This window comes from Spinacia oleracea, chromosome 1 (genome assembly GCF_020520425.1).
Source record: "Spinacia oleracea cultivar Varoflay chromosome 1, BTI_SOV_V1, whole genome shotgun sequence".
In the NCBI taxonomy this organism is placed as follows: Eukaryota; Viridiplantae; Streptophyta; class Magnoliopsida; order Caryophyllales; family Amaranthaceae; genus Spinacia; species Spinacia oleracea.
Window position 1 is genome coordinate 39,130,475 of NC_079487.1, and position 9,687 is coordinate 39,140,161.

General features: G+C 42.7%; 1 pseudogene; it reads right to left on the reverse strand.

Moving 5' to 3' along the window:
* Positions 1 to 477: 477 nt before the first annotated feature.
* Positions 478 to 578, reverse strand: LOC130466582 (uncharacterized; annotated as a pseudogene).
* Positions 579 to 9,687: the final 9,109 nt, after the last annotated feature.

Genomic DNA, 9,687 nt, shown 5'->3' on the forward strand with positions numbered 1-9,687 from the left:
AGGAGACTAAGGCGTGTACGGTCTAGCTCATCAAGCCATAACAGATTCGAATCGTTGAGTGTTGGTGAGGAACAACAAGAGAGTGAGCAAGTTTTTGAGAACATGGCGCTCCCGGTTAAGAACTTGGGAATACCGGGGGCATTCGAAGCTACATGTGGTATTCAAGCCCCAACAACGGGTGCCAACAACTTTGAGATCAAGCCCGCCTTGATCAATTTGGTCCAAAGCCACCCCTTTTGTGGGAAGAGTAATGAATCACCTCAAGAACATCTCAAACAATTCGAGCACTATTGTGACACAATCAAGCACAATGGTGTCACATCGGATTACGTGAGGTTGACATTGTTTCGGTTCTCTCTACTTGGGCGAGCAAGTGATTGGCTTGAGGAGGTCAAGCCCAACTCACTTCGCACGTGGACCGAGGTGACAAGTGCATTCTTAAACAAGTTTTATTCGCATGGGAAGACGGCGGAGTGTCGCCACAAGATTCAATCCTTTGAGCAAAGGCGAGATGAGTCACTCTTCGAAGCTTGGGATCGTTTTAAGGAGTACCAAAGGGAATGCCCTCACCATGGGATCCATAAATGGTTGTTGCTTCAAACATTCTACTTGGGGTTGAGTCCAAGTTCGAAGACAAGTCTTGATGAGGGCGCGGGAGGCCCCATCATGAATAAAACTGAGGATCAAATAGAGGAAATCATTGAGGATGTAGTTCAAAACTACCAATCTTGGCATGTAGGCACAAGGAATTATGATGGGAAAGGTAGGAGTGAAGATGGTAAGGGTTCGGTGTACGCCATAGAGCAAGCACAGATGATAGAGAAGCTTACTTCGCGATTGGAGAAGCTCGAAAACACACCAAGCCAACCGCCATCACCGTCTACAATCCCTCCTCCTTCGGCCACTCTTTTCTCTAAGGGGAAGAGAATGGTTAGTTCTTATAGCTCAATGCCTCCGGGCACCTCCTTTTGCGAAAATTGCCAAGACTATAGTCATTCCCCCAATGCATGCCCCTTAGTTCATAACTTGTCATTTGTGGATTATGGCCCTTCGTATGAAGGCGATTTTGATGTAGAGTATGCTAATGCCGTAAATGAGAGGTCTAAGAATGATAACCCTAACAATCCAAATTTTGCTAGGCAACCTAGAGCCCCCATGTATGGTTCCCACCAAGGATATGGCCAAGGAAGTGGGTATGATAGCCAAAATCGAGTTGGCTATAGAGCACAAGGCTATCAAAGCCAAGCGCCCTATGGTCAATCTCAAGGTTTTGGCAATCAAGGCCAATACAACCAAGGGATTTATAATCCCAACCATCAAGGTGGAGGGGGTTATAATTACTCTTATGGGGAATTTAGGGGTGCCTCAAGTGGGGGTTATCCTTTGAACTCGAGAGGTCCTTGAAGGAAATAATGCCCTTGGTCCAAGTATGCATTCAATGTTAAGTCTAATAAATGCGGTTCAGTATTAATTAACAAGTTAATAATTCAGTGAGATTAAGTGAGCTGAATGCCTGACTAGAGGCCGCTTCAGTTCAAGTGGAATTAATTATATTAATCCACAGCTTACTCTTGACTGAACCCGTAGGGTCACACAAATAGTACGTAAACGGATCAAGTATTTAATGGCATTAAATACTCCATCTATGGATATTCGGAATCGACGGATCTTGGTTTCAGTGGGAGCTGAGATCGTCACAGGCAAGAAATGAATACTCCGGAAACGATGATATTGCCGGAAACGGAAATATGGATCGTATCGGAAATATAAATATTATCCAAGTCGTAGATGTTGTCGGAAACGGAAACATGGTACGTATCGGAAAATATTATCGGAAATGGAAATATTGCCGGAATCGGAAATATTGCCGAGAACGGAAATATTGTCAGAATCGGAAATATTATCGGAATCGGAAAATAATTCCGGAAACGGAAATATTAAATATTTGTTCGAAACGGAAATTGATTCCGGAATCGGAAATATTAAATATTGTTCGTATCCGAAATGAATTCCGGAACCGGGAATTTAATCGGAACCGTATCGTACGAATAAACATCGGACGAGCTTGCTAGACGCAAGGCCTAGCATGAAGCTAGGCCCAACGCCTAGCAAAGCCCGCGCGCGACCAGAGCAAGCAAAGCCCAAACGCGAGAGCAAGGCCAGCAGGCGCGCGCCCCTCGTGGGCTGCGAGCACTTGCTGGGCCTGGGCTCAGCGCGCGCGCGCGCGCATGGCGCCCCTCGTGGGCTGCTGCGCCTGCGTGTGTGTATGTGCTTGCGTACGAAACCTTGATCGGTTAGGATTCGTATAAGATTGATTTCCTAAGTCTACTAGATAAATTAAGTGATTGAATTTTAGATTAATTCAGATTCACTAAATCGTTTCCTAGTAGGATTCTAATATCCGATACCCATGCCCTATAAATAGGTGATCAATGCTCACAATTTACATCGAGTATTCAAGTATTCAAAGTGATTTTTGAGAGCAAAAATTCAGTCATACAATTGCCTATATGTGCCGAAAATTCTAAGTACCTTAAGGGCGATCCTAGTTGGTCAAGCTTAAGGCGGATCCGGACGTGCTGTGGACTATCTACGGAGGGACGACACTTGGAGTCCTAAAGACTTGTTCTTGTTCGGTTCGGGCGCAGCTAGGGAAGGCACGCAACAAAGTGTATGCATCTAAACTATGCTAAATGATTATGTGTAAATAATATGCTTTCCTGGCTTTATGGTTTTTCCGCATGATTTATGAATTGTCATATGTATCATAACCTAACAGTCCTTATGGTGCATCTCAATTTCCACCTCCCGGATTCAATGGACCGAGGACCTTTGGCAACCAATATTAAGCAAACCTTAGTGGTTATGGCGTTGCACCTCCACCACTCCCGCCTCTCAAGTCTAATCTTGAGGCTCTCATGGAGTCGTTTGTGGGGGCGCAAGCCAAGAAGAATATCGAGTTTGAGGATGGATTCAAGCAATCCAACACTCACTTGAAGATGATTGAAACCCAAATTGCTCAACTAGCTAGCACCATGAAAGAGCAACAAGTGCACACAAGTCTCCCACCCCAAGGTCAAGCACCTAAACAAATGTACTCGGTTGTGACTCGGAGTGGGATGACTCTAGATAATGATGTTAGGCTAGTTGATGCACCTTGTTCTAGGGGTGAGGATCCTAAGGGGAATGAGTCTCCGGACTGTGATATTGCGGAAGAAGAGTCTCATGTCGATGGTGTGAATGATGGTGTTAAGTCGACGGGGACTACTCTTCCTCCTCTCCTAGTTCCACCTCCCCCCTCTCCTCAAAGAATTTCTGGAAATAAACTTGATGATCAATTTCACAAGTTTTGGGAAACCATTAGCAAGCTTTATGTGTCTTTATCTTTCACCGAGGCACTCAAACAAATGCCTCACTATTCTAGATTCATGAGAGATATTCTTAGTGGAAAGAGAAGTTGTGAAGCAAAGGAGACCTTGCAACTCACGGAGAGTTGTAGCGCTCTAATTCAACACTCCTTTCCCCCAAAACTCAATGATCCCGGGAGTTTTTCTATCCCTTGTAGCATTCAAAAGCTCAAATTTGATAATGCTCTTTGTGATTTGGGGGCGAGTGTGAGCATCTTGCCATTTAAGACTTATGAGAAGCTCAAGCTAGGTGATCTCTCTCCTACCGCTATGTCATTGCAACTAGCCGATCGATCAGTTATGTTACCATTGGGTAGGATTGAGGATGTTCCCCTAGTTGTTGGAAAGCTTACTTTCCTTGTGGAGTTCGTCGTCTTGGACATTGATGAGGATGCCCATACCCCCATTATCTTGGGGAGGCCATTTTTGGCCACCGCGGGTGCTCTTATCGATGTGCAAGGAGGACTAATCACCTTGAAAGCGGGAGACGCCAAGGCTAGTTTCAAGCTTGCAATTGATGAACATTGTTGCTCTAAGATGAAAAGTTGCATGAAATTTTACACTCTTTCTTGTGTTGAGCACAATCATTCTTGTGCCATTGCTTCTAACAATCCTTGTGTTCTTGAGTGTGATTTTGAGATTGATAGGAAGGTGAAGAAGGATGTGCACGAGAGCTCCTTTGTGCAAGGAGATCCCTATGATGACGTCATTACCATTCCCGTCACATTCGGGATGGATCTTGATGATGCAAAGTCACTCACTCCGGCATCTAATGGTAAGAAGTGTATGAGAAATAAGTCCAAGCAAGGCCAATCCTATGCCTAAAAGGACTTGGTTTGGTCCCCACTCATTAAGTGGCGGTTTGGGTAAGTTGTTTGTGCCCAAGGAGGCCAAGAAAGGTTTGTTGACTAGTGTTGACCCGAGGTTTGTTGTGTTTGACCCCCCTTGACCTTTCGGGGGGGTCCGTCAAAACGAGCGCTACCGGGAGGCAACCCGTGTATTCATTTCCTCTCTTGTCCCCCCATGAGCTTTGGGGGGATTTGTCAAGCTAATGACGTTAAACGAGCGCTACCCAGGAGGCAACCCGGTTGTCTAACTCCTAGTTTTAGTTTTTATTAGATTTTGTGCATTAATTTCCATTAATTAGTTTAATTTTCGATTTAAAGGGAAAGCTTGTAAAACATTTGCAAAATCATGTTTTGTGCGACCGAACGTGCTCTGTCGTTCGATCGCACAAACCAAGTTTTTGAGACAGAATGGCCAGTTTTTGGTAAACGATCGCACAGTTTCAGAAATGCGATCGCACAAGGACTGTGCAACCGTACGACTCTTCCTGTTCGATTGCACAGGTCTGTGCGACCGAACGGCTTAATCTGTTCGATCGCACAGCCTGGCGGAGCTGTTTCTGAGGTCTTTAATTTGAAAATCGCGAGCCCCTCCCCCATTTTTCCTTCATTTGTTCGACTCTCCTCTCCATTGCTCTATCTTCTCTCACTTACTACCACTACTCCTCATCAAATTCATTCACTTCCCTTCACAAATTTCACTTCCCATTCTTCAAATAAACTTAATCTCATTCATCCCAACCCCCAAAATCCCCAAAATTTCAGATTTTTTGCAAAATCCCCAATTTTTAGGGTTTTTGTGAAATTGTTCATAAGTGTGTGTGTGGTGAATTGGAACTCTTGAGGATACTTGGGACCGATCCTAGACCACTTCCTTTGCTTGTGGTGATGTTTTCTTTCCCTTAATTCTAGTATTTCATTCCATTTTCACCATGTTCATATTGTTTTTGATTTTCCTGAAATAATTGATTCTTGGGTGTTTGTTGATGCATGTTTGTATTGTGATTAATCTTTAATTGTCTAGATGAGCTATGCATGTTTAATTCCTTGTTCCATTTAAGCTCTAGACCTTTTGAGATGATTTTATGAGATTTTGAGCTACTTTGACTATACTTGTTTCTGGAAGTGTTGGTTGATTGATTGGGGTTATTGGTGTGGAATAATGTGGTTAGTTCAAGCTTGTTGAGGAGTTGGTGTAATGTTTAGAGCTTGATGATGAATTGATGAAGATAGTTTAACCATAGCTCTTGTAGTTGTTCGTTTGTCCTAGATTGTGAACTAACTTAGTTTATCCTTCTTTGTATGTCTTGTTTGTTTCTTTTTGTTTTGTAGATTTTTGCTTAGCATCACCTCATCTCAATGGCACCAAAACGCTCAAAGAAGAACCCCACCGCAACCGCGACCGCAACCACCTCTTCATCAAAGAGGAAGGCAACAACGGCACCAACCCCGCCGAACATGGAAACTTTCGGAATTGAGTTCGCCGAGCAAAGGTCTTGGGACTTCTTCGAGCTCCTTTCCAAGAGGACAATTAAGCCCACCAAGTTCTTCCATCGGGAGAGTGTTCGTAGTTTGGGGGTCGAGGCCGAGGTTGACAAGTTGATCAAGGGCCTAGGGTGGGAAGAGTTCGCAAAGATGAGTGCCCCAACCTATAAAAGGTTGACATTGGAGTTCCTCTCCTCGGCTCGGAAGAACCTTGTGGAAGATGAGGATGGTGATAATGTGGTGGAATTGAGCTTCCAAGTCTTCGGTCGCCAATACAAGTTGAACCACAATCAAATCAATGCCCTCTTCTCCATCGACTCGGAGCATGGTTTCATCACGAACCCTGAAGGAAATAATGCCCTTGGTCCAAGTATGCATTCAATGTTAAGTCTAATAAATGCGGTTCAGTATTAATTAACAAGTTAATAATTCAGTGAGATCAAGTGAGCTGAATGCCTAGCTAGAGGTCGCTTCAGTTCAAGTGGAATTAATGATATTAATCCACAGCTTACTCTTGACTGAACCCGTAGGGTCACACAAATAGTACGTAAACGGATCAAGTATTTAATGGCATTAAATACTCCATCTATGGATATTCGGAATCGACGGATCTTGGTTTCAGTGGGAGCTGAGATCGTCACAGGCAAGAAATGAATACTCCGGAAACGATGATATTGCCGGAAACGGAAATATGGATCGTATCGGAAATATAAATATTATCCAAGTCGTAGATGTTGCCGGAAATGGAAACATGGTACGTATCGGAAAATATTATCGGAAATGGAAATATTGCCGGAATCGGAAATATTGCCGGAAACGGAAATATTGTCGGAAACGGAAATATTATCGGAATCGGAAAATAATTCCGGAAACGGAAATATTAAATATTTGTTCGAAACGGAAATTAATTCCGAAATCGGAAATATTAAATATTGTTCGTATCGGAAATAAATTCCGGAATCGGGAATTTAATCGAAAGCGTATCGTACGAATTAGCATCGGACGAGGCTCGCTAGACGAAGGCCCAGCACGAAGCTAGGCCATCGCCCAGCAAGCCACACGCATCACCAACACACGCCAAAGCCTCGACCAGGCCCAGCGCAAACCAGGCCCAGCCGAAGCCATGGGCGCGCGCGGACAGTAGCATGGGCCGAGCGCTGTGCGCTCAGCGTGGGCCGCAAGGCCTGCGCGGGTGTACGGTGCTCGTGCGATGCTCGTGTGCGAATCCTAAAGCTATCTGGATTCGATAAAAGATTAAATCCTAAACCTATTAGATAAAGTTTATTTAAATAGAGTCCTAGCAGGATTCTAATTAAATAAATTAGTATCCTAATAGGATTCCAATTCCTTTTCCATACCTCTATAAATAAGGGCCTAGGGTCATTATTTATACACAAGTTTTCAAGTATTCAAAACTAGGATTTTTAAGCAGAAAAATCAGCCATAACTCTTGCCCATTTAGCCGAAAATAAGTAGTACCTTAAGGGCGATTCTAGTTGGTCAATCTTAAGGCGGATCCGGACGTGCTGTGGACTATCTACGGAGGGACGACACTTGGAGTCCTAAAGACTTGTTCTTGTTCGGTTCGGGCGCAGCTAGGGAAGGCACGTAACAAATTGTATGCATCTAAACTATGCTAAATGATTATGTGTAAATAATATGTTTTCCTGGCTTTATGGTTTTTCCGCATGATTAATGAATTGTCATATGTATCATAACCTAACAGTGGTATCACGAGCCTCTTATTATTTTCATAATCTAAATTGCATGAACATTGTTAAATATTACAAATTTGCAAGAATTAAAAGGGGTGATTAATTTTCGTAATTGTTAATTAATTGCAAATTGCGTTTATTTAATTATACGTACGCAGTTTTTCGGCAGTTTCTTCGTTACTCATCCAAATCGAGTGATTTTTGTGTCAATTCCGCATGTAAAAGGCATTCTAAAATTTTGACAAAAATGGTGTTTTTGGCCGAACCCAGAATTCTCAAATTCGAAGCCTAACTATGACTTTTCGGAGGTTTTAGTTTTTCGAATGCAAAATTTCGTAAATTTAAGATGTTAAATTAAATATTTGCGATTCTTGTTGATAAATCTTGAATTTTTGATTGACCTACTGTATATGTTTAACAAGTTTGAATGCCTAGCCTTGTTAATTATGCAATCTAATTTGTAATTATGATTAATTTGTTGAAAATTAGAATAATTTAGAATTTATTTGATTTTCATAATTAATTATAATTTAATTAGATACCTATGATTAAAAACCACCATAAAAATTGGAAATTTATGTTAAATTTTAAATTTTTATGACCTAGACTTGAATCCATGTTAATCGGAAATCAATTGAATAATAAATTTTCGATTTTTCGCCCTAATATTATGAAATTAATATTATTTATTAATTTGTCATTAATTTTGAATAAAAATTTTAAGTTTTTATGCGATTCGCTCATATAACTTGCACGCACAAAGCAATGGACGCTACGTGTTACCCTTAAGGGGTGTTGTATAGTGCGGGCATGTGACGACGAGCAAGGGAGCTCGTCGCCCATGCGGTACGAATGCAATGAGCAAGGCCATGGTGCACGAGCACAAGGCAGCTGCCCTGCCTTGTGTCGTGGGCTGTGTGCAATAGGCGAATGGGCGAGGGCGAGAGCAAGGCACTAGCAGTCACGTGTGGGCAGCAAGCGAGCTGCGCCACAGCGCGCACTGCCTCGTGCGCAGCGAGCGTAAGCTCGCATGCCACGAGTGATGCGCCCAGCGATGGCGTGCGACGAGCGCTGCGCCCAGCGATGGCGTACGACGAGCGCTGCGCCCAGCGATGGCGTGCGAGCGCTATTGTGCGTGCGACGAGCGCTGCGCCCAGCGATGGCGTGCGAACGCTATTGTGCGTGCGACGAGCGCTGCGCCCAGCGATGGCGTGCGAGTGCTTGTTGTGCGTGCGACGAGCGCTGCGCCCAGCGATGGCGTGCGGGTGCGTGTTGCGACGTGCGACGAGCACTGCGCCCAGCGATGGGCTGCGGCAGCATGCTCGTGCGTCGAGCGCTGGCGCGCGCAGCGAGCACCAGCTCGCGTGATGCCTTGCGATGGTGAGCAGCAGCAATGCGACGCAGCGCATGGGCTGCGCGCACATGGCCAGCGATGGCTGTGTGCGTGTGGCCCATGGGCGTGCGTTGCGTGGGGTTGTTGCGTTACGATTAGATCGTTTTGAAATTTTAATTTGAAATTTTCAGTTTACGTAATTTTAATTAATTTTAAAATTAATAATTTAAAAAAAAATTCTTGGATTTTAATTTTGAATATTGTAATTATAATAAATTTTATTTATTCTAATTATTTTACTAAAATTAAAATCATGAATTAATTTAAATACGACTGAAATTAAATTAAACTTTGTGGATTCAATTATAAATTTATATGAGCTTTAAATTTTAATTAAATTTGTATGTTTCCGGTTAGACTAGAAATACATTTTTATGTTTAAAATTAGTAAAGCATATGAATTTATTGGTTTAAGTGGGAGCCCTTTTTAGTCATATACTCTTGATTAGGTCTACAAATCCTTAAGGTTAAAACAACTTGATTAGAATTAATAAGGACTGAATAATTTGTAGATTATTGGTGCCCTTGATTAATTGCCGCAAATGTTTATGTGATGCATAATGTGTTTTACTAACCAGCTATGTGGTCCATTCATGATAATGAATGGGTGAATGGTATATATTGTATATGTACTGTTTTGCAGGTTATGAAGTGACTAGTATGGCCCAAATAGGATAGAAAATATGGTCTGCGTACCATTAATTTGAATGTAATTGGTCTAAAGTACCAAAGTTGTTTTTCAATTCAAATATGGTCTGCGTACCATCAAATAGTTGTAATTAGTTTTAATTATAGCTTATCCTATTTGAAGAAAATGGTGCCTCCCACGGAGATTTTCAAGA